A 9,612-nucleotide genomic window follows, 5' to 3' on the forward strand; every position below is an offset into this window, starting at 1 on the left:
ATATATATACATACACTTATATCAGAGATTGAACTCAGGACCTTGCACTTTTGAGGCAGGCACAGTGCCACTGAGCTAAATCCCTGGCCCCAGTTGAATATATACTGAAACCTCTACAAACTGTAAGTTAAAAATAAGCATTTCTTCCTTTAACGTGTATATGCTGGGTGTTTGTCCCATGATTGATAAAAATAACTAAGACAATCTCATTGGCAGTCTAAAACATCCATGGAAAATAATTCTGTTTTTGAAACTTGCCAGAAAATGATTTGCTTATTATTTCATTCAAAAATTCATTAACTCAACTCAATTTAACCCAGCTGCTCCTCTTCTAGGTATCTTCCCCAAAGAGTTAAAGATATCACATTACAGTGATACACGCATGGCTGATTATAGCAGCACAATCCACAGTGGCTAAATCTTGGAAGCAGCCTTGATTTCCATGAACAGATAAATGGATAAAGAAAATGTGGTATTTTTTTCCTTCAGCCAACCTGTGGCAGGCAATACTAATTATTAACACTGGTATTGATTACTCCAGGCACCACTATGTATGCGCTTCTGAAGCAAAGTCCATTTCCACATTGCACAGAAGGGATTCTGTATAATTGTAGTGTACACACTTGCCAAGGTTTCTTTTGGTTGTAAGAACCAAGTTGCATCTTGAGGAGGGTGGGGGGAGAGTTTCAAAATCCTGCAGCTCTATCAGCATTTTCCCTGCAAAATGCATGCTTGATACAATAATTAAATACATTTTAAATGATCTCATGTACCTGATACTGACTAGTGTCATTTTTCTGTTCTCCCTGACACTGTAGGTATGTCTCTCATTTGTTTGATGAACAGGCAGAAAAGTATGTGACACGTTTAAGTCTATTCTTCATGTCAGCTGACCAGGCAAACTTACTGAGAAATCAGCCTTCTTAAGACATCTCTTGCCTTATCAATTCACAGTAATAAGTAATTTAGTGAAGAGTGCTTAATGAATATTTGTCAACTGACTCCTAAATGAATAAAAAGTAAAGGTCTGGCTAGATTCAAAGCCCAAGATAGAGAATTAACTGGAAACAAGGTGATTCCCTAGGTCCCAAAATGTTCTAATAGCAAATCTCAAAGAAGGCTGTGCTCAAAAATCTTGCTTCTGCCTTGTTAAAGAATGACTTCTTTCCTGGTCTCGTTCTAGAACGAGAACGCATTCTCTGAAAAGTCTTTAGGTGCAGTTGCACAGGCTCCTGTCGTGGTTAGGGAAGAGAACCTTGGTATGAGTCACACAGTCCTCGAGTATCTCGTCCATGCCAGCCTCTACAGTGGCCATGGTCAAAGAAAGGGTCCAGGGACTTCTGAGCCCATGTAGGGACTCTGATTAATTAATCCAGTGATTTATCTGGAAATCCTAGTTTATGTACAATAGTGACAGCAGATTTTCAATAGGGAAGAGCTTTAAGCAAGTAATCTAGCTGAAAAAATGGGGCATTTGAGTAATTAAGGCCACCTTACATAAGACTGACAATGAACTTCATTGTTCATATCAAAGATTTAAATAGTTCATGGGGATTATAGAAAGTAGGGGCTTCCCCAGCCCTCCTATTCCTTTTGCTCGACTGTCCAGGAACTCAGTGCTGATATTCTCTGCCCTTTCTTCTTCATCATCCAGAGCCTCCACCTCTGCTTCCTCTGGTAACCTTGCAAGGGCAAGCCTGCCAACCTGAGCTACATCAGAAGTGTCCACCAGCAGCTGCCTTCTGGGCCCTGGCCCAAGCAGAACAACTGTTGACACTGTGGTGGTTTCTTTAATGGCAGCTGACTGTGGGAAAAAAAATCATACATATCCAGCAAGGGGCCCATTGTCCCTTTCTGCACTCCCCCGCTGAATTCTAAAGTGTAGGCCCAGTAGAGAACATGGGGGCAGGGCTCAGGGGAAAGATTGCACGTATTCAAGTGTGGCCGGGCCCTCTGACCCAAAGCAGGCAAGGCTCAGACCTCTGGGTGCTGGGCTCCAGGACTGGTGGGGTGGGGGATACAACAGAATTTGGGTCTCTAGGCTTGCTTTGTCAGTGGTTGTCAGAACTGTAGTGCTTATCTGGCCAGAAACAACAACTCTTATCCTGAGTCTGTGCATCCCCTCTTCTTCCCCAGGGCAGATATTCTGCTCACTCTGCTACCTGCTGAGTCCTTCTGTCTAACCCCAAAAGATGATCTGAATGGTCAGATAGGACCCTATCACCAGAGATCTTTGGCCAAGCCAGCTACCTCAATGGTTGTAAACCAAACTGTAGAGGGGCCAGTCCATGGGCCATTCAGTTGAGATCAGAAAGTCAAGTTCAAGCTGGATAAAATGTGATCAGGCATAAAATAATTTGGGTTTATCTTTCTTTACAGAAGGGTCATATGTGCACGAGGAATTTAGAGTCCTAAGCTCAGGACACTTGGATGGGCCTTGTTTTTGACTTGTTTTCTCATCAGCAAAGTAACTACATCATTAGACTTTTAAAAACTAAAATGCAATGATAACTGGTAAACTGTTTTGCAACATTTAAATTCCAGTAGACAGCAATCTTCACTGGGTTGGACCACCATAAATACTTTACATACATGGGCAGATTTATTCTTTTCAACAACTTGATGTGGTAGTACATATAGTAATTCAATATTTAATGGAGACACAAAGAGATTAAGAATCTGTGACCACAGCACATAGCTAGCTAACGAGTGGAAGTCTGACTGCGACTTGTGTAGCTCTGGGTCTACATTCATTCACATGGTTATTAATTGAATTTGTAAAATGAAAAGGAAATTTAAAAAGTTCTCTATGTCATAACAAAAGCACTAGCAAATAATTATACTGGGATGTTGTTTGGCAGCAGGTAATACATACTTGTTAAATGAATGAAATAAGAAAAATGAACAAAATATACAGAAGCTCTAGAACAGTAATGCCGAAGCACTAAGGTGATTATTTATCTTGCTAATAATCTTGTTATTGACTAGAGATACCTAATTAAGCAGCATTTATTCAATATTTCAATGTTAGGATTCTTTCATGCTCTTAAAAATTGTTGAGGTTCGATTTATGTGAGTTATACACACTGATGGTTAACTACACTAGAAATTAAAGATGAGAAATTTAACAATATTGATTTACTTAAACACAATATCAAATTTATTAGATGATAAATATTTTCAATAGAAAGCTATATTTTCCAAAAAAAATCATGAGCACTAGTGGTTTAGATTGTTATAAATATCTTGTGAATGGCTGTGTGTGTGTGTGTGTGTGTGTGCGTGTGTGTGGCCCCAGGGAATTAAACCTAGATCCTTTGCACAGACCTACATCAGCGGTCCATTTTTAAATTTATTGTGTATTTATTTTTATTTTGGGACAGGGTCTTGCTAAGTGCCTAACTTGTATAGGTTGGACTCAAATTTGTGGTTCACCTTCCTCAGTCTCCCAGTGTCCCGGGATTACAAGTGTGCACCAGCATGCCTAGTTAGGTTGTTACAAATACCATTAACATCCTGCTTAATAGAAGACAATTGGATTCTTAAAACTCCTTTTGTATTTAGTCTTATGTGTCAATGGAAGTATATAAAGAAAAAAATAGACTTCACGTGGATTTATAGTGAGAAAGGGTAGAGTATTTTAATAGTTTTTTTTAAGGTAACTGTGGATATTTTTTTTCTGGATAACTACATTGGGCAAATAATTTTTTACCAGTCAATAGTAATGTGGAATTTGAAACTATATGTAACACTTAAATCCAGTGTTTTGTCTTGGACTATAATGGATCTTTTACTTATGAATGACTTCCAATACAGTACCATATGTTAGTTTTTTGGGAAAAAGTGGTTTGCTCAGTAGTGTACATTTTCCAAGGGTTAACATATTTCATTATAAATGTTGAAAGTCACATTTTTATAGCGAAACATTTATTGCTACACTTTAGGCATACATAATGCTAACATTCATTGTAGGGAATTTGCACCTGTACATGGTACAACCCTCCTGGCCACATTTCTTAATACCAGAAAATTCAGTTAACATTGAGAAGTTGTCAAGATCGTGGCGGTAGACATTAGAATTTGGACATTCCACTTTTCTAATGGAACTTCAGCTTTTTTAATTAGCAGGAAATATTGTTAGTTATTACTTCATCATGACAAGCTGACATTTTTCATCTTAGAGAAAGTGTGCTAGACTCATGTTAGAATAACCATAGCTTGTTGGTCAATTTTCCTTCAACTAAAACTGTTGTTCCATGAATAAGTGGTTAATTCACCCCTTAATATTCAATCTTGTAAGTGTTTTCCCACTAGAATCACACCATACTGTGGTCTGTAGTTTCTCTTTATGTATGCTTTCTACCTTATTATATGCAATATTAATATCAATATTTAAAAGTTATGTACTCAAGAGTAGGAATCTATTTAAATTAATAATTTTTGCTGCTCTATTTAGGCTATTTATAAATGAAAATGGCTATTTATAAAACTGCAAATATGTTTTGTTGACAAATATGAGTGCTATTATAGTTTGAGCCACTGTCTTCATTCTCACTTAGGTGCAGCGGTTTTATCTAGTATTCCTTTTGCGATATTAGTGCAAATGTCAACCCAGCGAAAAGGGTAAATGATGTCTTAGTATTCTTCTTTCTATTTTTGGTACCGGGGATCGAATTTGGGTCCTTGTGCTTGTGAGGCAGGCCGTCGAACTGCTCAGCTAAATCCCCTGCCCTTGTCTTAGTATTCTTATAAAAATGGGTTTGAACTTGCTAACTCCTTGAAAGATCCTGGGCCTCAGAGGCCAACTCCTTCCCACCTGTCACCTGCAGTATGGGGACATGGGCAAGGTATGTTTCTGTTTGTACTTTATTGCTTTTGTGTTGACCAATTCTGTCATTGCAGAGATAATAGGGATTTTCGTAGTTACTGGATGTTCCCTCACCTCATTCACAACTCACAATGACAGGGCTGAATTTGGCAGTGACCTGGCGAGCCAACAGATTGGTCCAAAAAGTGATAGCAGAGTCATGTAGAACGGGGTATGTACAGCTGCAAAGCTTTCCTGGGAGAACACAGTACAATGACTTGTTTTCCTTTGAAAGAGAACAAAAAAGAGTACTCTGGTAAGTTGAATTTGAGCATTTTGGGAGCTGCGTAATCGAGTCTGTAATTTTCCCCAAGGATTGCAAATGGTAGGTGGACCTGCGACTTCCAGTCCTGACCTTCGTGCTCTTATGACCTCTGCTAGGTGTCTCAAACCATTCACATTACTTTGACTGCTGGTTTGAAAGCAACGTTGTTTTCTTAAAGTGGCATTAAAAGCAATGGAAATTAATCCTACCTAGCAAATTTAAAAGATGGTTAAAATGGAAAGGAAATCCATTTATGGCTCTGTGTGCATACTTCCAAGATAACCAAAGCCAAATGTGGTCTTCTTTCAAAGAGGCAGAGGAGCCTCGGGAAAAGACTTGGATCCGGGAAGCAATTAGATTCTCTCCTGGCTCTGGTTCTGCCATTAACTCAGTATAGGACCTTGGGAAAACGACTTGTCTGGTCATTCATTTCCACCACAGCCTTTAAAGCTGTGGTGAAGTTTGGAAGAGAAATATTAAAAATTTGTTTTGAAAGATTAGAAGTTTTGGCTGGACGTGGTGGCACACACCTGTAATCCCATCGCTTTGGGATGCTGAGGCAGGAGAACTGCAAGCCTAGGTGATTTAGCAGTTTAGCGACAATCTGTCTCAAAATATAAAACATAAAAAGGATTTGGGATGTAGCTCGTGTGAAGGCCCTGGGGTTAAGTCTCCAGTACCAAAAGGAAAACAAAACAAAACAAAAGAAAAATTAGAAGTTGTATATTGAAGTATAACACACAATTAAGCCAGTATCTGCCTATCATCTACCTATTATCTATCTCTCTATCTTATCTGTCACCCATATGATTGCCCGCTATCGTGTATAGAGACAGTGGACAGAATAACAAGGGCATACGTGCAAGGCGTAATTGTTAGAGATCACCAGGTCTGAGAATCAAGCTGACTTGTGCTACTTACACCTTGAGGAGGCTGCCAAGTAAGCTGCTGTGCCAACTGCCCTTCCTGGGTGTTCAAATGGAGACAACCCTGAGGAGCGAGGCAGCTCTGAGCTGGTGTCAGGCTGAGACGCTTCCTTGGTTCTCACCACCCTCTCCCAATCTTCCTTTCTTGTTTCTTGCCCCTGACCTCCCTCCTTTTCTGAGTATGTTTTTGCACTTACTGCAGAAATAATACTTAGTCTTTGCAGAAATATTCAGAGAGTGTATAAAATATTAAAGAGGCAGAGAAAATACACAGTTCTATCCCCTTGAAGCAACCTCCAAACTTTGACCTATTCCCTTCCTAGTGTTGTTGTTGCTGCTGTTTTTAACTATGTGTCGTCAGTCAAGAGTTTACTGCTTATGAAATTTTGGTATCCTGCCATTTTTATTTCTGTTTGCAGCATTGTAGAAGCTCGTTGATCTCCGGGCATGGATTTCAGGACCTCCCTGACCCCTCATATTCGCTAACGCTTGTCTAGAGTACAATCTCCCTGTGAAAGCTGCTCTCCCTCATTTTGCTTTCCTACCTTTTCTTTAGCAGTGGCCTCTCCGTTCTGGGTAACTTCCCACCACTGCCCAAGAATTGGGACATGTTTTATAATTGTACTGCACTGTGGTCCACTGATTGAGCTCGGTCACTAACTATGGCCCCGGATCCTGCAACGCAGGCCTGTACTACTTGAAATTCAAATTCGCATGACACATGTCTTGGACTGTCAGGGTCACTAGTGAGTAGTTCAAACCTCAGATATTCAACAGCAATGATGGGGTGGGGGTGTCACGGTAGAAAGCCATGCATAAGGGCCAAGGGTTCCTGATCTCCACGTTAAGGAGGAAGAGGAACGGTGTAAGATCATCTAACGAGCCTCTTGGCCTTCCTCCAGGTGAAGCTTGGAGAGCTGGAGCCTTTTAGAATCACCTCATTTAGTTTCATGACTGTCATCTGCCACAATAGCCTGTGCCTTCCCGCACACACCTGTAATCTTATCACTTGGGAACCTGAGGCTGAGGCTCCAGAGTTGAAGACTGGCCTGGACTACTTAGTGAGTCCACCCCCAATGCCCTGCTTAAGCCTTTATTCTCCAAATGGTTGAAAGGGATTTGGGTGGGTGTATCAGCAATTCAACCCATGAGCTGCACACCCACCAGAATCTCTTGTCAGGACCTAGCCGAGGTCGCCTATCAAAGGGCCATTGGAAAAATGCAAATGTTGGCCTCTCTCCTCCTCTCTTGAGCTTATCTTTAGTGGAATCAAAATTCTCCACTTCAATCCCTGGAGCCCATGACTGCAGGCCATGGCCTCCTTTTCTGTACTCTGAAACCATTATCCTGCCGGGCAATCCCCATTTTTCTGATTTGGTGATTTGGGGGAGCTGATAGCGTCCTCCATGGAGTAGAGCCTATTGTCCCAAGACTTTTGGAACCCATATTAAGTAACTTCCAGGTGGCTCGTTAGTGGTAGCTTACATATTGCTAGCCAGAGAATGATGAAAAGGTGGTTTTAGGAAAAAGAACAAAGTTCCTTGACTCAGTACACTGGTGGGGCTGATTTGGGCTTGGGTTTCAGCTGACCCAGTACTGCAGAAAGGGCTGCGGCCCTCTGGGCTCTTCCTGTGATGATGTGCTCACTAGTCAAAGGGATGGAGAGGCTTCCATGGTTCAGCAAAGAGATTCTAGGGGAGACCTGGCTTGGCTAGACCCTGCCACAGTCGAGGGCCAGTCACCAACCCCCCCGCCTCAGAGTTTTGCATTGGCTCCCTACTTTTTCCAGGATAAAGCTCACATTTTTAGATACCAATAGTTGGGTCCTCCACTGATCTCCCATAACTTCTGGTTTTATTCTCTTTGTTTCCTCCAGCCACTCCTTGAGGGTGTCTGTGTACCTCCACCTTGTTCCAGTCCTTGTTCTCCTACTTTCTGTCTGGGTTCTGAAACTATTTATTTTTGGAATTCCTGCTTTAAATAAAACAAGAGTATGGTACCAATACTGAATGGATAATTAAACTACATGTTTGTGCAAAGTCTTCTAAAGCATGATTAAAACAAATCAGGATGCCACTCAGAGAATGGGATGCTGAGAGGGGACGTCTGGGCTGGAAGGCGGTGAGGGATGGGACGGGCATGGGAGAGACAGAGATGAAGCAGGGGCCATGTCCAGATTTTCATTTTGTAATTAGGTGTGTGGAGTTGTCATTTACTGACAAAGGGAAATGATGAGGAGACTAAGCTGGGAGGGACCTTGATCTCTAGCTTGGTTGTGAGACAGTTTCGATCTGACGTTCTTATTAGGCATCTTCTACAGGTTGAGTTGTACCGCCCTAAAAGATATGCAGAAGTGCAAACCCCTCTTCATTCAGGATAGGATCATTTGGAAATAGACCCTTGAAGAGGTAATTAGCCAAGATGAGGTCTTACCTAATTTTGCAGCTGTCATGTATTCCTACTCACCATCATCAGGAATATTTCAACATGAAGGCTTCAGCACTTGGGATCTCAGAGGCCAGCATCAGCGGCAGGTGTCATCTGGATCTCTGCCCAACATACACAAATGGGTGGTTGGTCTGGTTCTGCTCTTCCTCAAAATCCCTGTCCCCTCTCTCCCTCTCCCTCCCACCCGCTTCTTGGACTCCAAAAGATCTATCCCAGAGCCATCCCTTAGCAATAACACCAGCCCTTAACCTTAGGTAGACACAGTGGATCCAGGGCTGGAAAGTCGGGAGATGAGCCCTAGCTCTGTCTTGCCTTAGGCTCCAGTTCCCTCATCTGTGTGAGCAGCGGGGTGGGGCTTGGAGACCTTGGCACTGCCTCCATTTCCCGGTCTGTGTTTTAACTTACTCCAACCAGGGGAAATGTTCTGGCACCTTCTTTCCCCACTGCCCTCCAGCTTCCAGGACTTTCTGAGGCTGAAGAGCATCAAGGGCAACCACTTGACAGTTACAGGAACGTCAGCATGCCACCTGAGTGGGCTTGACGGTGAGTGTCTGGGAACTGGGGAGGAGCCTGGGGGGTAGGGGGGTGGGAAACAAGGCTACAGGGGCCCTAAAAAGCTCATATTCCCCTTCTTCTATTGTTATTTAAAGCATAAACACTAAGTGACAAAATAGATATCAGGGATCCAACATAGTTGTGAATTTTCTTTACTCTTTTGGAAATACAAAACAACATTTTCTTCTAAACCCTCTTGCTCTTGGGGCCGGGGCACTGCCCTGGGCTTGGCTGGGATTGTTCTCACAGCTCTGCCATCCTCAGCAGCTGGGGAGGGTGACTGTTCCTTGACTGTGGGAGCCATCATACTCTCCTGGTCACCACATCTGCATCTGCCCAGAGGCAGTCACTTCTCTCCCAGTCCCAGGGCTTTCACATGCCAACGGGGAGTTTGGAATAAAGGTTTTCTAAAGACTCCTTGTGGAGCTGACATCTTATTACTTTGCTTCATTTTGCTTTTATTTTTGAGCTTTTTGCTTTGTTTTGTTTTTTTAGTCAGGATCTTGCTATATACTTCAGGCTGGCCTTGAACTCACTACATATATATATAT

Source organism: Fukomys damarensis, unplaced genomic scaffold (genome assembly GCF_012274545.1).
Source record: "Fukomys damarensis isolate Sample0158 unplaced genomic scaffold, DMR_v1.0_HiC HiC_scaffold_8, whole genome shotgun sequence".
Classification (NCBI taxonomy): Eukaryota; Metazoa; Chordata; class Mammalia; order Rodentia; family Bathyergidae; genus Fukomys; species Fukomys damarensis.